Source organism: Synchiropus splendidus, chromosome 4 (genome assembly GCF_027744825.2).
Source record: "Synchiropus splendidus isolate RoL2022-P1 chromosome 4, RoL_Sspl_1.0, whole genome shotgun sequence".
Lineage (NCBI taxonomy): Eukaryota > Metazoa > Chordata > Actinopteri > Syngnathiformes > Callionymidae > Synchiropus > Synchiropus splendidus.
In genome coordinates, this window is record NC_071337.1 from 17,130,731 (window position 1) to 17,150,816 (window position 20,086).

A 20,086-nucleotide genomic window follows, 5' to 3' on the forward strand; every position below is an offset into this window, starting at 1 on the left:
TTACGCACACAGAAACACAAACACTCAAACCTGCAGCCATCAGCTTGTTTTGCTGGTTGCAGGTGCGTCGCCCAGCTGCAGTGCTACCCTGCTACATGCCAGGGGCCTGAATCATTTCCTCCAGTAAGTCTTCACACACGCACAAACAACTCCAGAGCCGCACACAGAAGACTGGGGTCCAACTGGATCCTCCATGTTGGCTGTTTGACGCTGAAAGGCGTCTACCCGCAAGAATGTGAATGTGCTGCTGACAAATGTCATCATGACGATGCAGAACTGCATTGATTCAGTTGTCAATCACTTGTCAAACACAGACGCCAAGCCACCATCTTTGCTGTAATTCAAATCCAACCTTGCCTGTTCGTTATTTTGTGTTGAATTGAGGGAAAGTTTCAATGGTACTTTGTTAGCATTTGGAGGCGGCGACTGACTGTCAAATTATTTTTTAAAATCACTAATATTACAAACAGTTTCAGCTGCTATTTTATCAATTACTATCGATTACGAGACCAAATACAAGACAATACAAATGTGTGGTGAATAATTAATGATATTCAAAAATGGAATAGAGATGAAAAGAAGAGTACTTTGATGCTGCATGGTGTCAAAGTTTTGGCATAGTGGTGGATAAAAATCTAAATAAAATATATGTAAGGAATACATCAGATGTAACACACAAAAAGACGACAATCTGACCGGAATAAATGTGTCCATTTGACGAACTCAACTCATGCAGTGGGGGTGAGAGACAGGAACCAGCAGGGAGGTCTTCACGTGCTCCAACGGTAAGGACTGGATGTCCAGTACACATGTGGCAACTGAACCTGATTGATGTGGGAACGAGGGCCATGTGCGACAAATCTTATCTGGCCTGGCCCTGGACTGACAGGCACAGTTGTGTACCGGGCATGTTCCCCTATAGGACTTGGCAGAGGTTCCTGCTATAGTCTCCAGCCAACCTTCTACGTGTACTGTAGCCCTAAATCACAGCCTGGCGCAGAGATCTCCTACTGAGTAGAGGTCTCACTCTTTAGAACTAAGTTGATCCTAGACACAGTGGTCCACCAGAGAGCTCAATCACACACTCACTATTTGACAGAGGAATTACTCATTTTCTCCTTCATAGACATTTACACATTGAGTAGCACACCAAGGTTTTTGACCTGTTTCTGCTCCTGACCAGCTTTAGGTAGTTATATTTGGGCCAGGAAGGTTCTTTGACGTGGATGGTAGCTTCTATCTACTTCTAAGATCTTGTATACACCTGCGTCAAAGGTCTCACAAACATCTATACTCACCATCTCAGTGACAATACTGTGCAGTTTAATAGGTACAGGAGTGTGGAAGTCAGGTAGCCACACAATTGCCTCTCAGGGAAGTCTTGGACCTGAACATCAAGTGATCACAACGTCTGGAGCCTGGGGTCACAAACTTTTGGGTTTTACTTTTTTACGACTCCAAGAATGGAATTAAAGAGATGCATTACTCTCAACAGACTGAACTGTATTGCATATTATGTACTGTATTATGTACTGAATATTATTCCCTGTGAAATAAAAAACCAACTTGCTCTATTGTTAAGTTGTTTCTCTATTCTTAGTTCCCAGACTAAAAGAGAACATATCAGATCAGTTCCACCTGATTCCTGGTGGTGTCACATGAAGAGCTCGGACTGGCTTTGACGCCAGACTCAGATCAGATCCACATGTGCGCCAATGTGGGAAGAATTGATATGAAAGCTCCACACGAGACAGAAAAATGTAGCAGCAGAATTCCTGAGGAGTGAGGCCGTCTGTGGAATCCAACTCTGAGTGCTGGAGAATTCCAAGCACTGTCCGTCACTTCGCCTCATTCACAAATATATTTGGGAGCGGCAAAATACTTGACTGTGCTTCTCGTAAAACAGGCTGAGCTGCCAGGAAACTTCCAGATTGGGTTGGAAGAATTAGCCAGAGATAATAAACACCAGCAGTGAAGACGCTGATAACTGTTGAGCCAGATTCCTGCTACAGTTTTACTTGTAACTGCTGCCGCTAATCCCTAATCCAGACTGAAAAACAATGTTTAAAGAGCGTAACTTCCCCTGGTCTTCACAATGCTTGTGTGTTGAAACACCAAGAGGTGTGGATAGGATACACATCACTACACTCAGCTCAGTTATCCATTTTATTATAGATCTCAGAAGCTGTGAATGGTCCTCATGCTCTGCCATATATATATATATATACATATATATGAATTTCAAGTACATTCAGAGTAGTGGAAACCCTGGCCATTGTGTTGCAAAAAACCTCCCTGAACCAAAGCAAACAGATGCTTTTGTTTGCTTTTGTTCAGGAATTCCTCCATGTTTGTTGTTGTTGTTATCATCCTAGCTGTGACGTGTCTTGTGCATCAGTGTGATCAGTGGACCAGGAACTCCTGCACTTACAATGGTCCTTTGTTGTCTGGAGAGCAAACTGTTAAATTAAATTACATTTTTTGTTGTCATTAATTAATTGTAATTAACTTGTTAAAGTCCCACCACTAATATATAGATATTATTTTTTATCAATATTTGAAAGATAGCAAATGAGTCAAATATTTAAATGTTTATGTTTTATACGTAAGAGTTGTTTGTTGTAAACTTATGTCTCAAGGTCTCGTGTAAGAAATCTTTTTTTTTTTTTAATTCTGTTTGTATGGAGATAATGAAAATAAATTTAAAGTTCTGATGCCAGCAACCAGCAATTCAGAACTCGATCAAATGTGCACAGCCGGGTGTAAATTCACACTCTCAATTGCCATTGCGACCAGATGTGGGGAAGCTTCGGATTAGCAGGTACAACTGCTGTGGTCCAGATGTTTCTCCTGAATATCCCAATGGATATGTTGCTCGGTGAACTCAACCAAATTACAACTAGCCGCTGAAAGATTTTGATGAAGCCATGAGGTGCTGTCAAGTGCTCAACCATCCGCCCGCCGCTGCAACTCATTAGCTTGTCAGTCTGGTGCAGGCCTGCTGACAAAACCAGATCCCACTTGCAGGTGTTTAAGAGGAAGTGCCTGGGAGGCCTGTAAACTCTGTAGGTGCACTGTTAACCACCAACCACGTGTGATTACTCGCCAAATAATTACCTGGATGAGGCGTTAAAGAGCTTAATGAGGAAGTCCAAACTCTGCAGGATTATTAAGAGACCAGAACCTGAAACCAGAAAAGGGAGCGAACCGGAAGGCTTGCAAAGACTGTGAGTCCAGGCTTCCTTCACTTGATGAAACATGGTGAAAAGCTATCTAATTTTAATATCAGGCATCAATTCTTTTTTTCTTTCTGTGAATCTTTGGACTAAAAACACAAACAAACAACAAAATGAAACTGCTCTCTCATGTAGGAGATTAAACCGGAGTGAATGAGGGTGGTTATGAACCGCATGGTGAGTCTTGAATATTATTTGCCGGTTTGGTTTGGTGCGTTTCTTTCCTTTGCACAACAAATCATGTGGTTGCTACATGTGACAAGATATTTTTGCTCCACTTGGAAAGGTAAACATCAATTTGTCTGGTACATTTCAGAGGTTACAATAACATACCTGTCATGCCAGTCTGGAACAACAAGTTAGATTCAAACACAGAACTCCACCTCATAGATTTATACCTCCAAGTCGGTCAGTGCAGGATTGCAGTAGGAATTTGGGAGTCACAGATGAGGCCCAGAGCGAGCAGCCTGCTAAACCCCCCGCCACACCTGTCTTCTTCACGTCATCGTTCACTACATCCATGAACGTTACAGCTTGTCTACCACTTCTGCTTTCTAACAATTCTATCCACCGTGTCCACTGTCTCTATTCACATGTCCAACCATCTGACACTCTAAGCTTTTCTGCATGATTTCCTCAGTCTCCATCTTGTCCTTTCTTGTCAGTCCCAAGGGGAACCTCATTTTCTTCATCCCTGGCAATTCTTCTCATTCTATAAATCTGGATATGGAATACATATGGATCACAGTTGGACTCGACAACAAACTTGGGATCACTCTGGTGGACACAAGGTGCACCAGCCACATGAAACACAAGATAACAGTTTTACTCTTGAATTACTTTTCAAAACTTCTTCAGCTACTGACCACTGCAGATGAACACTTGATCATGGTTCATGCACCAGCACGGCAGGATGTTTTGGTTCTTTCAGAGCATTTCGGGACTTTCTCAGGAGTTCCATAACTCATTGGTGCTGAGGCTGCAGGTGCAGGAAGTCCTTGTCCCAATAAACAAACATGTGCCATTGGCATGTCAGACCTAGATTTTTCTGAAGATAAAGCACATTCTATCTTTTGCACAGGTACACAGAAGTTGCTTGATTCGAACAACCCAGTTTTTCTGCATCTTGCCAAAATAATTATTTGAATTTACAGAGCAGGGCGTCACTCAGCCTGGAAACAGTGTCTTTTTTAAATCTAGGTTTAATGTAGTTGTAGGTTTACGAATCAGTATAAGACAAATGTATGATTTTTAATTCCACTTGCAATTCCACTCATTGACCACCAGGACACCTCCTCGATTACCATGAAAAGCAGAACAGTGAAAAACAAGGGATATTTTGGGAGGCTGAGCGGAATGTTTCTCTGAAGCTGGCGTTGAGATGCAGCCGGTGCAATCGACAATTCTTCTAAATCCTTCCTAAACCCAATCGCTCGCTGCTGACATGCCAGTGGAGGCTTCAAAACAAAGATCCGAACCAGATGATGTGATTGAAAACGAACATTTCTCTCACTCTCAGGCTGATTAAAAGCATTTTCGGAGACTAAAGAGCTGTTTGCTGGAATCTAAAGGTCAGATCTAAACCTGATCTCTGATTTCACTCTGGGCGGGAGGACGTAATAAACAGAGGAGAAGTTAGAAACAAGGCTACTCTGACAAATATTGTCCTTGGAGGGCGGCCAGAGAATTGTGCCGGCGACTCACTGCCGGGAGCCAAACCCGTCCAAGTGTTTGGAGTCTCCAGTAAAGCTGCGAGAGAGAAAAGCCTGAATGATTCTTGAGGGATGAGAAAGCGGAAAATGTTCTGATTTTCTGCTGAAAAGTGTGAAGCCTCCTGCTCAGGTTGGAGATGAGCTCCTTCCCTGGTTGGAGGAGTTTGAATTATATGGCATTTGTCGATAGGTGAGGGAAGAATGGAGAGTGAGATGTCTTCAGTTACTCAACAGAGCTGAGCCAAAAGCTCTCCATTCACCAGTTGAGATACAGACCTGCTCTCAACTGTGGTCACCAAAAGAAAGTCTTTCAGAGAACTACTGTTTCTCCAAGTGATGTCAGTTGAGGTAGTATCTTCTGAGAAGTGTACGATTTCCTCATTTCCTGCCACAAGCCAAAACCCCAAAACGAAGTTTGTTTTTGCCGCTCTTCAACCTTATTAGCATGCTGGAACTACAAAATGAAATCTACACATCTTGGCACAAATTCATGTCACAGCAACTCAGTGGTAGATGCTAAAACAATATGATCAGAGTCACATTCACATGACTGTTTTCCTTCTCTATTGTCCTCTCTTCCACTGCACACATTCCATTACAAATCAGTCAACGGAAAACTCATTTCTTTGTAAATGTAGTGTCACTTACAGTAAACAGATGCTTTCAGTATCGATGAGATCCATTTCCTGTCCAGTAACTGGAGTCACAGTGACACGGTCAGGAGCGTGATTTGGTAATGAAACATTGTTGTTTTAAAGCACCACTTCCCAGTCACTCGAATGTTGTAGGTAGAAGAGTTAGACTCAGTTTAAATTTGGGCATCACTGTTGTCGATGAATTAAATGGAATGATAGAGGTGAGATTCACTTGGATAGTTGTGATGGACTGACGCCACCATGGGCCCTCAAGTGAGGTTCTGCTGATCCGACAGGAAGTGAAACCAACATAAAAAATGTAGGAAACAATGCAACAAAGTTGAGCATGAATTTCTGAGTGGGATCAGTCCAGAAGCTCCTGTCACGTGTGTCGGGTTCTAATCTTTGCCACACGTTGTTTTTCAGAGTTCTCACAGCCTGCAGTCAAGGTGCTTCCTCCACCTGGACCTTATACCGGCTTATTAATGACCCTGGCTGATGGAGTTTGGGTGGTTCTCAATCCTCAGCTGGTTGTGGGCTTCAAGGTGGAGGAGGAAGGCAGCAGCAAGACATGGAGACAAGAAGTAGTGCTGGATCAGTGAAGCAGTGGAGGGCTGCAACTCGAGCGAAACAAGAAAGGAGAGAAGGGGGGCATGGACTAGAAAGAAAAGAAGGAGGGGGACGTGCACTTGAAAGAGAAGGATGAGAAGGACATGGACAGGAGAGGGAAGAGATTTAACTGGTTGCTGGGCAGCAGAAGAAGCTGGGGCAGCATGAAGATCTGGAGTTTCTGGACTGGAAGAAAGGACTGTGATTGGTGTTTCTGAGGTCAGCCAGCAGCTCCAGCTCTTGCAGGATCGACTTTTGTTTCAGGCCAAACTACTAGCTGCTCTTGCAAAGTAGTCCCCAACACTGCACACTGGCTGTGAACCAAAGCACAGACTTCAATTACAGCCAATAGGCTGTTCTCAGATTCCGAGCTGGGAGAAGATATTTGTGTAGCAAGTAGAGCCATCCGAACTCAAATGGAAGAGCTGTAGTTCTACCTTGAGTCGCTCCTCTATGAACAATATCTATCTCTGAGTAGGAGTCGACGTCCTGGGGAAAAGACTTGTGTCTTGTATCAGGAATTCCTTCGGTCACTACCCACAGCTCGTGACCACAGGTGAGAGTAGGAATTGTAGCTTGACTGTCTTTTGGCTCAGCTCTTTCTTCCCATTGCAGACCGAAAGAGTCCTACTGACGCTACGTCGATACATCAAGATTCTAGAAGAAGAAAGGCGTTAACTATGTGATGTAAAAAACATGAAGCAAAGACTAAAGATGGAGTGAGTTGAGCCCGCTACTGTCATCCCACATTTCTCCGTCCAGATGTTTCCAAACACCTGCAAATACTCTGCGACTCATTAGCGAGAAAACATATCAAGACAATTTTTAATCAACTCCAGGGAAGTACACTTCGGAAATATGCCTGGCAGCAATTTGTTGCAGCCATGCGTGGTGTGACCCCTTAACCTCAGGGTCGCCTCAAACAATCTCACGTGCGTTCTGCTACTCTGAATTTGCACGAGAACTTATCGCTGTGAACATCAGGCAGCGTAGCAGCGAGCCGGCCGTCCTTAAGCGCTTACATGTGCCGATTGTTCAGCAGCTGTATAATGCTGAAACCCCAGTCAACATCTGGACTACTACTGATGATGCGGCTGCTCACAACCAACCATGTGACCTCCAAATACCAGATGACTTGAAGCGCTAGTTTGATCCCTTGTTTGCGGTCTTGTGAACATAATATAAGACTGCTCTGGTTACCAAACAGCTAAATGGCTAACTAGCTTGGTTCGGTATGCATCATAAAAAGGCCTACGTTTTCGCTTGTTTTATTCTAGTACTAAAATTCTGGAATTGACATGTGTGATTTTTAATGTATGTTGAAAATGAATTTGAACAAGCAAAAGAAAACAGGAAAACTGCGCAGTGATGTGTGCTCAGCGCCACCTGAAGGTGTGTGGAAACATTCTGCAAATGGGTGTTCTGTGACCACTTGAACCGGCAGCACTTAGTCAGTCTGCGCTCACCAGCTCTGGTCTGTTATTAAGCGGCGACATGACAGACGTGCGGTGGAGGGAGAAGAAGCAAAAGAAGAAGTAGCCCGCCGGGGTCAGCGGGTTCTTCTGGTCGCACCACAGAAGTCCCCCCACCCTCCTCCTCATCGCTGCCGTCTCACCACACTGAGTCAGAGCTTATGAAATCCAGGTTGCCCGCACGCTTCAGCAGATAAAGTAGGCGTCGCGTTTCAGCAATGCTAGTTAGAGAGACAAGATCCAGACCCAGGTTGACAGAACAGTGTGACTAGTGATGCAACAAGCACAAATAGAGACAGAGCTGGCAGTGGTTTGGAAGTGCCAGCAGTGTTGGGGAGGCTACTTTGCAAGAGGAGCCAGTGGCTTGAGCAACACTTCTACCCCTGTTTTGGCAGGAAAACCTGCCTCTGCATTAACAGACAGGCAGCATTAACAGACAGGCAGCATTAACGTTATGACTAGTTGATCCACCAAACTTCCTCATTTCGAAGGTGATACAACGTCCATGACTCAACATGAAACGGTCTCATGTTTCCTGCGTGTGTGTGTGTGTGACAGTTATATATCTGCGTTAATAAAGCACAATGTGAAGCACACACCCCTGTACACACACAAACCCACATATGATTGGTTTCTGAACTTCTTCAATGCTGGTCGTCTTTGATTCCTTAGAACAATGATAAAAAACGTAAAAAATGTAATTCAATTGAAATGAGTTAGGAATTCAAACTTGTTTACTGAATATACTGAGCCACACGACGTCACAAAAGAAACAGTTATTGAACGCAGATAGATGGGATCCAGCATCTGTTTCGGTTCCATCTGTTTTGTTTGTCCAATAGCTGTTAGTCAAAGAAAAATGATATGATGAATATCTGAGATGTGTGACCTCACACCAGTATTTAAAAAAAGATGCGAACGACACTAACAATGGTCGTGATGGGTAATGACCCAATGAGAATGGCGCTGAATGCTGAGAGAGGGAGATGCGCGGTAATAGCCAGAGAAGGTTTCAGAGGAGAGCAAGAGGAACGACAAGACAGAGAGGAAATAAAGCTTCTGAAAGAGATTCCAAAGACGCAGACTCGCGAACGACACACTGCATGTCTAACGACCGACACAGTTGTTGAAAAACAATAGATTTCATGTCTTTTTGTTTCAGTGTGTGGAACAGTGGATTAAATAATTTCATAATTTGATCATCATGAAGAAAACGCAATTGTAAACAGATAGAACACAGCTATATGACAGTCCAGTCAATCGATGTCTCTTGTAAATAAATGAGCCTGATATCAACGGTATTGTGTCCTGATGACACTGAGCCACAGATCTGCAGATTTGTCTTCAAGCAGCTTCACTCATGGCCGGAGTCCACATGTCTGCAGACACTGCGTAGCTCCGTCATATCACCATCCAACCCTGCCACTCTTGTGCACAAGACCTCAAGATGGTGGAACTTCTCCCAGGATTTCACCTCAACATTTTCTCTGATAATCTGTTTTATGATTGTTTTGCCCTCCTCTGTCATTCCACCTTCTGTCACCTGGATATGGAAATGTTTTGAAGAAGTTTTATTGAAGCAGCAGCACGGTTTCTTCTAGTGAAGAGGGTGTAAGTGGGGCAACGCCCGTCTGGCCAAAATAATGCTCTTCTATTTGTTTTGTTTTTGCCGCTGCAGAAAGCCCCTCGAGGAGGATTTTGATTTTTTTCTGTCAGCCTCATTCGACAAGGAGCAGATGACTGCACGAGGAGAGAGGTTTGTGAATTATGTGCCTTTTATGTTTACAAACTTACACTGTTAAAAATTCCAGCTATATTATCATTCTTCAAAGTTCGTATTATATTTATTGCAAGCATACTAAATTAAGTTTATTTTCATTATATCCATTATTATATCCCAACAATACTTTTTTCTTAAACGGACCATTATTCGAGTCCTTATAATAAATAATTATATTTTACAGCTATGGAAAAAAAAAAACCCATATATATATATGTTTTATATCTGTATATCTGTTTGGTCACAACATCTGCAATATTTTTAGGTATTCATTTTCCCCGCTTTTTCTTCAATCATTTTTTTGGCCACAGAAGGTGTGACCTCCGCCACAAGTTTAGCGTGAGGATATTTTTGCATCTTGGGATGATGTCACCATCCTGGCGTGCGCAACCTCTCTTAGCGCTCTACACTCCCAGAGCTCCAGTCAACCCGAGGACGTTCAACCACAACCAGCTCTGTGCAGGCCAAACCCACACCAGCAGAACTGAAGAAGAGAAACGTTCTCAGAAGTCTATTAAATATTTCCACTCAGTACTCTGGCAAAAGTCTCTGGACTGCAGCTGCAGTCCGGCTCTGGGCACTGTCATTTAACAAAGGAGTCGGTTGGCAATCTGAACAACATGGACACTCTCTGAAGTCCAGGCGGTATCAGGTGGTGGATTCCGACAAGCCCACAAGGACTGCTAACTTTTCTTTGCCCAAATATTTATGAGAGCTGAAGGGTTTGGCCCGGACACTCATCCTCAAAAATAGTTCACTCCAAGTGTTTCGGCGCATGATTGGGGCTCAACAAAGGCAAACAGAATGACAGTCAACTCTACACGCGCTGCTCAGGGACAAGACTTGTGTGGTCCCATGGTACTGGCACCAGACCTCCACACCATATTCTCCCAACGCCTGACCATACCTCAGGATCAGAACCACAACCAGTACTTTCCTGGCACTGGACACTGGAGGGACGGCTGCCCGAGAACTGACCCTCCAAGACTTAGTGGAGCAAAGTATTTTTGTTAGATGAATGTTTCTGACAGGTCTGCCTATTAAAAAAAGGAAAAGGAACCTCTGAAGTCAATGCTGCTCCGCACAGCAGTTGCAAAGCTATCAAAACAAGACCGCAGATGCACCTGCTTCCTGCCGGATTCACTTCCTGCCATGGCCTTCTCTCAAGCAAACCAAAATCAATTCCAAAAAGATGAATCTGACGCGATGGCTGTTTCAAGCTGGCATCACGGTGAAACTCGCATCCGTAGTGAGCTTCCAGGACCGGTTTTCCGCTGCCATTTTGAGGAGTCAAGAATGAGGGTGGACCAAAAAAGTACAAAATACACCAGCAAACACACTGCAATAAAAAAAGACATTACATAGAGGTGAAAACAGTTGCACCATACTGAAACAAGAATCTGAGCAGACAACAACGGGCTGGTCCAGATCACACATAGCTAAGCATAGGAAGCTAACAAAGCGCGTGACACTCAGAACTAGCTCACTGACACCACAATACCACAAAAAGCTTGAGCACCACAAAATGGGTCGTGAGGGGACAGAACACAGAGGAGTAGACCAAATAAGATGCCAAGCTAACAGCCTCAGACAAAAGTCAATCTCGATCGTAGCACTGCACCTTTCAGCAGCCAGTAGGAAGCCTCACTGCTGAGTGCTTCCAGGTGTGTGCCATGACCTGGTCAATTCTAGAAGCACAAGTAGGGACGGACACAGAAAATAAGAAAATAAACCCAAAAAAGAAATATATAACAATAATAACAATTTGTCTGTAGGATAAATGGGAACACATTTCCCCTTCATTAACATGCAAACTCAGCTTCTGTTTTTATGGTTTACCTAAATTTTCCATTGAAATGTCTCTTGATATTTATGAATTCTTCTTCTATCACAGAGGAGTAATACGTGAGGTGAACGGCGCACGCAGCAAACAAACAAACTCGTGAAATGTGCTGAACATGTTTCTCTGCTCGCTCCTGAGGTCTCGATGGTGCAGAAAAGAAGACTTTGCTCAGTTGAGTGCCGGCAGACATTTTCCATTCTGAGCGTGCAGAGGGCTCTTAGAGGAATTACATAAACCACCTGTTCCTGATCCGCAGCATTAGCGGAGAGTGGAGGTCGCGTGTGCAGCTCGTCTGCGGTTCAGACGCGGTGAAGAAATTGACGCCGATGTACGGCTGAGCCGGGCAGAGACGAGTCCAGACATGGCCAAGTTGAGCTGCGAGACGGTGATGAAGGTGGAGGAACGACACATCATGCATGACTTTCCAGGTGTGGAAGAAGTTCAAGTTGTCAGACCCTATATAACTGTGTTTTTTATTCATCGTATGTGAAGTCAGTATTCTGTATATATTTTGATCTGTGGACTCACAAGTTTGTGTTTACCCCTTTGTTTCTGCTCTTTTGGATTTGGGTTGTGTTTTGTTGTTAAAGATGAATGATTTACAGATGTGTTCGTTTGGCTACACTTCAGCTGTTGTGAGTCCAGTGGCAGGTCGGTGACAGACAAGAATGTGAGGTTGATTTCTCCTGATGTTGAGAAAACAATCTGGATTTTTTGACTTGAAAGTGTTTCCTGTCTTTGTTTACCTCCAGCAGGTGTGGAGGGGGTCACTCTGACATGTGTGTGTGTGTGTGTGTGTGTGTGTGTGTGCGAGACCTGTCAGCAGCCTCAAAATGTCTCAGCAAGCACACAATCCTCTCACGACACATCTGAACGCAGCTCTCGTGTGAGACGCCGTCACGCCTGACTGAGAACAAACATGCAGCCGAGCACACGACTCATTTGGTCGCCACGCTCTCCTGGAGCCTCTCAGAACTTTCTGGACCGACCTTGCACACATCATCTCCTTTTGTTTTAACTCAATATTTGTACAGAAATCATCATGTCGGCATCAGAATACATTGATGTCAAAACAAGTATTTATTTTAGTGGTGATTTGCTAATTGAGAGTAGAGACTTTTGCTTTTACTTTCTTGAATTTGTTTTCATTTTAAGTTTGTGTCTTTGTTGTCACCAGTTATTTTCTCTTTGTGTTTTTGTTTATTGAGGTATGGTTGGTGTTTTGACTTGTTTATCCTTTTTTGCTTGGGCTGGTGTTTTTCTACGCACCTAGTGTAAAATAGTACTTTGACAGTTGTGTGTTCTTGGATTGGCAGGCTTGTTTGTGTCCTGTTATGCATCTTTTGTCTCGGCAGTTGTCATGTTGCTGCATCAGCATGTTCTGGGTTTTTTTTTCTCAGCAGAATTCTTACGTCCAGAGCACTGCATGATCCCATCGCTCAAAAATGTCCATATGTTCTTCCCGTGCCCTCGGCATCGGGTTCACAGTGCACATGTGGAGCTCTGGCAGCAGCTCGCTCTCGTGCTGCTATCAGCACTTTTCTAATTGTCTGGATTTTGGAACGAAGCCGCCGTGATGATGGCACGCTCATTTATATTTACACGCGGCTGTAAAACGAATCGTGCCTTTCTTTTAGTTTAGCTGGCGCGAAATTCGAGACGTTTTCTGGACTTGTTTTGTTGTGGAAAGTCCGAGAGCATTTTGTTTTCCAGCAGCCACAACAAACAGTCACAGACAAAGTCATTAGTTTCACACAAAAAAAGTCCCATTTGTCGTCGCTTATGTTTGCTTTATTTTCTTTGAGGCTTCTGGGTTTTCACCTCGAGTGTCATGGCTGTTGCTGGGTTTTTCCTTTCTCTCTCTGGGACTTCTTTTTCCATATATATTTCTTCTTTTGGCTTACAGGTTCTGAATTGTATTTTTTTAATTGATGTTGCAATTGTTTTTTTTTCATTGTTTTTGCTTTTGTCTGTGTTTCTTTTGGGTCTCAATTTTGTTAATGTGCTGTACGAGCTAACTGTTCTAAAACCATCTACTGTCCAGCCACCGAGCCTTGAGCCACCAAGCCTTATGAACCTATTGTAGCTTGTTTAGCTTGTGTTGTCGGCTTCCTGCTCAGGGTTTTGTTTTCCCTGATATAGGTTTAGTTTTCAGTGTTTTATTCTGTGAGTTTTGTCCATGTGAAATGTAAAATTTTCACGACAAGCGAGTCTGTTACCGTAGGGAGTTCCTGTAACATACCTTCCCAAGATGTGCTGCAGATATCAAGAAATGACGTCCTCATACTTCATGAAAGGACGCAGATATCACGAACTCCACATAGGCAGCATCATGAACTCTCCACAATAAAAGTCTCTACTGATTCAGGAAACGTCTGGAAGACCATGAATACTATTTTCCGCAGAATGAAATACAGAAATGATGTCTGCATCATGCAAGACTTAACTCATAACAATATTCAAATATGAACCAGAGTGTAGTGTGAGGGAAAGAGCCGCAACTGTGACTAAGCCGAGCCAAAGCACAAGCAACGCCCTCTTTGGTCACGCAAGATCTCCAAGGTCCAGGACTTGTTAGTCAGCCGGCCACACCCTGTTGTCTGCTATTATTCAGAGCAATTGACAATCTTTTAATTAAGCTGACAAAAAAAAAAAAACAACGCAGATGGCAGTTTAACTGGAGCGTCTGGATGGACTGGACGAACCTGAGCGTTCTGGGGTGGAATCTGGCACAACAATAATGTTGCCATGGTTGGTTGGACCATCCAGACCCAAGCTGTGACGGAACGTGGCACCTAGTCATTGGACGCTTTGCCTCTAACTGCCTCGTCTTTAGTCACCAAGACTTTCATAGCCGACAGTCGACTGACCGGAGTTCAGCCATGTAGATTTTCACTTAGTCTTTTCCCCATGTAGCCTCAAGATACATATGTTTCATACAGGGGTCACCAGTCTTCCTCTTTTTGCTCTTTTTGACATTTCCTAGCAATTATGGTGTACATACAACATATATATATCTATATATATATAGATATATATATAGCACCTGATGTGGCTATGCGCTTTACTCACGGCACTTACAAGCGCACTCCATGATCACTATATACCAAGTCAACTTGAATAGTTTGAGTGAAAGAAGCGCCACCCCTGTGGCTTTTACAGTACTAAGCTTCTAGCTTCCACCAAGCTATGAAAGCCTTCGTACATGTCACCCTTTAGTCAGGTAGCCTGCCTCGCCGCCATCTTTCAACTGACACCCTTATGCAACTGAACCTTGAGCTACATGGACTGCACAGCACCAGAAGCTCCAGTACAATTACTCAAAACTTGGCAGAGCTTCCCGATCAGAACTTAAGCTTCTGCTTAGTTACAGAATGAAAAACTCTCTCCCTCCCCTCTCCACACACACACGCACGCACACAAGCGAGGAAAGTGCAGCTCCCTGTACTTAGGAGCCGTGGTGTTGGAACTGACGTGGCTGCTGTGGTTGGGACTCGACCCGCTCGCCTCCATTTTCCCTCAGAGCTGGAAAAAACAGCAGCGTGGCTAAAAATGACTTTGTGGCGACCGTGGGTCTGAAAATAGCAGGGGAAGGGTATTATTATCATTAAAAGGGGCACGCTAGTCAGCTGACTCACTCCAGGCCTAATGACTTCTCCTCGTGTGGAGGACTTCTGCTGAGTCAGGTTCCCCCACCAGCTCGCAGCACACACACAAGCTTCCTGATTCTACAGGAGTGGCTTTTAGGTTGAACTGTGAGCAGACAGAGGGATGCAAATGGCACGCACCCTATTTCATATATATATATATATATATATATATATATATATATGTAGTCCTCTGCAGGGGCAATGGTTTATTTAAGTTACCAAGTATTAACCATATTTGAGAGTCTACAAATAGTGAAACACAGAAAAACATACATAAATTGAGCACAATTCATTTGTAAAATCAAGAGAAAACAGACAAATGAGAAGATAAAATAGCTAATAAAATAGCCAGCTGTGACGAACAAGCTGTAAGTGAATGTGGGGAATCGTGCCAGCAATAGTGCACACTCCGGTGTTGTGGAAAATTTGACATCTCTGGTCCGACTGGTCAAACCTGCTGACTGGTTCTGATGTGGATGCCTGGGTGGAGTCGGAATCAAGAGCAACTGGTGCGTGATGAAATCTGGGGCGATTTAAGTTTTGACAACACAACAAAAAGTCGAGTCATATTTTAAAAAGATAGCTTTTTTTCCACTGGATTCCTGTAGCTTCTGTGATAGTTGTTAGAAAGAGTCATGCCACCTGCTAATGTTACCATGGCGCATGTTTCATCTAAGTTCAGTTCTGTCTGCATATGGCTGGACGTGAATGACGTGTTTTTAGCATCTTATTTGATGCTCCACCTGAGCCTACCTCTGTCATGCTGTCTACCCACTCATTGTCCCCCTGTTCTTCTTTTGCCTGGTGCTTCCATTTCTAACATTCAAAATCTCCTTTTTATTAAATCTCGTGTTTATTAAACCATTAAACCAGTCATATTTATGTTTCCTCCTGCTGTAGTGTTGTCTCATTACTTCAGTCACTTTACTAGCGACCAGCAGGCATGGCAGCGGGAAGAGGAGGAAACAAGAGCTCCAATAAAATCAACCACTCGTCTCGCTGAATCCTTGAATCTGCCAGTAGTTGAAAAGGAGAACTAGTTCTCAAAGTCTAAATAAATAAATAAAGCTGTTAGACTGGTGTGTGACTCGCTCAAACACATGTTCAGGCTGTGACTGTGTCGCCAGATGCCCAGATGTTTGAGCCTGGAGACACCATCCCTGCCAGGAGTGGATGCTGAGCTTGAGCAGCGTTTCAACTGTTTGTGCCGAGTCATGTTGGCACCACAAGGTCCTGGAGAATTAGCTCCACGTTTGTCACTTCATCATGAATACTTGTGTGTAGTACTTCGATCTCAGACGGAAAAAGTGTGTCCATCAGCAGCATGACAACAGTGAAACAAAACATTTCACCAAACACACAGCAATGTCCTCGCAGGAGCACCTATCGTGGAATGGTCTCATGCTAATCCTGTTTCACTCCTGCATGAAGGTGTTTATACTTCAACACAAGGAGCTGCCCCTGCGCCACTCGTGAGTCGACATCGGAGGAGCTGAGTTAGCAGCGGAGTGAGTCTGACTGTTCGCTCTGTTTCTCTTCACGACTCTGGAGGACCTTCAAGAGTTCACTGACAGTTGGTTTGGGAAAAAAAGAGAAACGTGTTAAGTATGAATGAAAAGCAACCAAATAAAAAGTAGTAAAATCAACAATAACAAGCAGTTTCTGACTGAAGATTCAGACTTCACTTCCTGTCTTGTGAATACTCGATGGAGGACATGACATGAGGACATGAGGACAAGGCTCAGCTTCCCTGTCTGGAGACCTACTTTCAGGGCCAAACAAGCAAAAAAGATTATCAAAGAAGTCACTTTCTCTCACTGAAAGCATGACAGCCTTGTTAAGTTCTCCAACCCCTTGGACCATTGCTCTCTCTTTGAACTATGATGTTAACAACAGAGTTTTGGTTTATAGACAATAAACTTGGGCCAGCAGGGGACACAACACTCCACTGATCTCATCCCACTTAGACTCTTAAATCCTCTGCTGACCTTTTATTGTTCACATTCACTTGTCTACATGCACAAGTGGACAGACTAATGCCATCTGCACAGTGACTGTCGCGTGACTGGACAAAGAACTTAACGGGGCCCATTTTGTTTTTGTGCCATTTTTTTCTTTCACTCATCGAATCACAACACGATTTAGTTTTTTGTTCAGCTAAAGTTTACAAAATGGCCGCCTGTCTATGCCTATGAAACATTGAGAAAGCAACAAAGTGCCTGCGACTGAACGCACCTGGTGACGTACTCGTACTGACATCAGTAGGTGAATGAATCATATTATGCAGATGTGTTTTGTTTTCAATAAAATTAAAATGGATGAACTTTGCTCTTTCACACTTCAATATATAACAAGGTGACGTTTCATCTTGCTAACAAACTTGCTAAGCATAGATAAATCTTTTTCATTTTTCCTTGTGTGTCTTGAGTCATTTTAATGTCTGGAAATTAATTTATGCGCATATGCATTTTTACGCTACAATTTTACGCTGATATTTTGGGTGGTAGTATATGTGACAATTTCAATCTTATGTTCATAGAATTTAGCACATTTACCTTTCAATTTCTGATTGCCATTTTTTTACTTCTTTCATTTCATCATCATTTTATCTTTTCATCATCATTTTATTTATTTTTTCGATTACTGTCATTGACCATTTTTGTTTGGTATTTCATCCCATTCTTCTCAATAATTTCTTCAAAATTGTGCAAATACACACGAAGGCATGCATGCGCACACACCTGTTTGTATCTCTATCTTTGTGGGGACCACATAACCCTGTCCCCAGCCTCTCACGCTATACCTAACCATCCCAAACAAATGGCTAACCTTAACCTTGTTTTGACATCTTTACCTCAAACTGAGGCTTGGATTTATGGGGTCCAATCAGGTGGTCCCCACAAAGGCATAATGTCCTCATAAGAAGGTGTTTGTTGAGAATTAGTTCCCCACAAATAGGGCTAAACCAGGAACACACACACACGCACAGGGGTCAAACATTCGTGGGTGCGTTGGTGCACTCTTGGGAGGTTGCTGAGTAACTCAACTCTGGGGCTTAACTATGACTCCTCACCACATCACCAAAGGTCAGCACAAGTTCATGTGCTGGCCACCAATCAGGGTCCACAATCAAAAAGCGTTCTGAGCTCAAGGTTGTGATTTGTTTTTCAGTTTTTTTTTTACAGTTACAAACTCGACGTAAGCCAACATATCAGCGCAAAACTGTTCTAGAACATGCCAGGAAATAACAAGTTGTTAATGTTGACCAAATGAAAAGCCAAAGGATGAACGTCTAAGACACACCAGTTTGTGGTTGAGCACCTCTGAACACTCTGGTGGGAGTTTTACAGCTGAGAACACTCGTGGCCTCATTTGACCTTGAGAAGAAAACAGCACTTTGGTTGCCTGCTTCACGTCTTCTCGTGACTGTGACAGTTGGTAACCACAGACTGAGGAAGGTCTGACCTGAGCTTAAGCCCTTGCAACTTTCCGTGGCCCCTGCACTCACGAACTCTACATTTTGGCATGACAACAGTACAAGAATATGCAGGTCTCTGTGGCACCAAAACGGACCTCAAATATGTGCATTTGAAATCAAATCACTGACAAGGAAGTAATGCTGACAAAGGTGCTGAATTAAAGAAGGTGAAAATAGATAAGTGAATTACCATTTTAAAAGATAGATTTCTGATTCTTGATATGAAAGCATATTTATTTGAGAGAAACATATCAAATGAATTCAAATTCTGAAACTTTGATTACATATGCATTTGTGGATCTCAATATAAATATCAGCTTGGGTAACCAAAACACATTCATGAATATGTTCATTTTTGTCAGTTTTTTTCTGTTAAGATGACAGATGTTTTCATAAGGGAGATTGTTGTCATTTACATAAGCATATGGGATGATGCAGAGTTATCTCTAAACGTTCAAACTTTCCTGTAAGAACGGAAACTGAAGGTCTGAAAGCAGCGAGAGACTTATGAAGCTACATATTAAACACTGAGTCCTTTTCCATGGTGATCCTGGCTGGCTGGTTGGGTCTGGTAGACCTCCGCTAACAAAACCAGCAGCTCTGCCGCTCCAGCTTCTGCGCTGAAACTAAATCTTCAAAAACTTCTGCTTGGCACTTTGGTTTGTTTACATCCTGCTCTTGACGCCATTTGGCCGCGCAGTGGCGAGACGCAGCCAGCGTCTTTGCTCCTCCCTGCCTCCTCTCTCCCTCTCCTCCTAACTACCTCCGCTCTACGACGCCACCAAGAGCACATGAGCAACACTCGAGAGCGGTGGAAAAATAACACAAGCTTTTTTTTCTCTTTTTTTTTTTTTTTTTTAAATGGAAAATCAGAACCAAGTCATCGCACCAGATGGGAAGTTGTACTTCCAGCGGACACATACCTCCTCCCTGCAGCCTCCTGCCAAATAGTGAGCTCATACTTTTCAGGCCTTCTGTCCAACATCTATTCATAGCTACGGCCCCAGACGTCGACGCTACCCTGCTTGTTATCTGCCGCGGTAATTAGCCCGACAATTTTAATATTTCACCTATTTTATCTCTGTCAATCAGTCGTGCAAGGTTTTTGTTTTTCACCAGTGCAGCGGGTCAGAGAGGGGTGACACACACACACACCCTGGTTGTGGGTTTGAGGTCATGCTTGGCTCTGCTCTCATGAATCAGTCGACGCTGGTGATGTCATACGCGCAGTCTTGCGGGCTGATTTAGGAACTTCATGAATGTGAAGCACATTTATAGATGGAAGCTGTGAGCCGTGGGCTTGTTGGACGATAACATTAGCATTATTACTGAGTATAAAGATGCACAATTAGAAACATGTGCCGATTGTTTTTCATGGTGATGCTCCATTCAACAGGCATGTGACATCATTTTCACGCCTCAAACTGGAGTCGAACCTATGACCATCTTGCTGCAAGGATGCGCAGTCCGATCACCCCACTGCTCTGACAGTGAAGCATCGGCTTGCGATCAAAGTCATTACTGTGAGTGTGTTGAAGAGTTCAAAGCTACGTGACCTCCTGATGAACTCCCTGCTGTTTGGGCGACATCAGCTGTCGAGCAACAGAGTTTAAGGAGTCACCTGACACCATTTTCACACACCAAAACACTGAAAGATTATTTGGACACTCG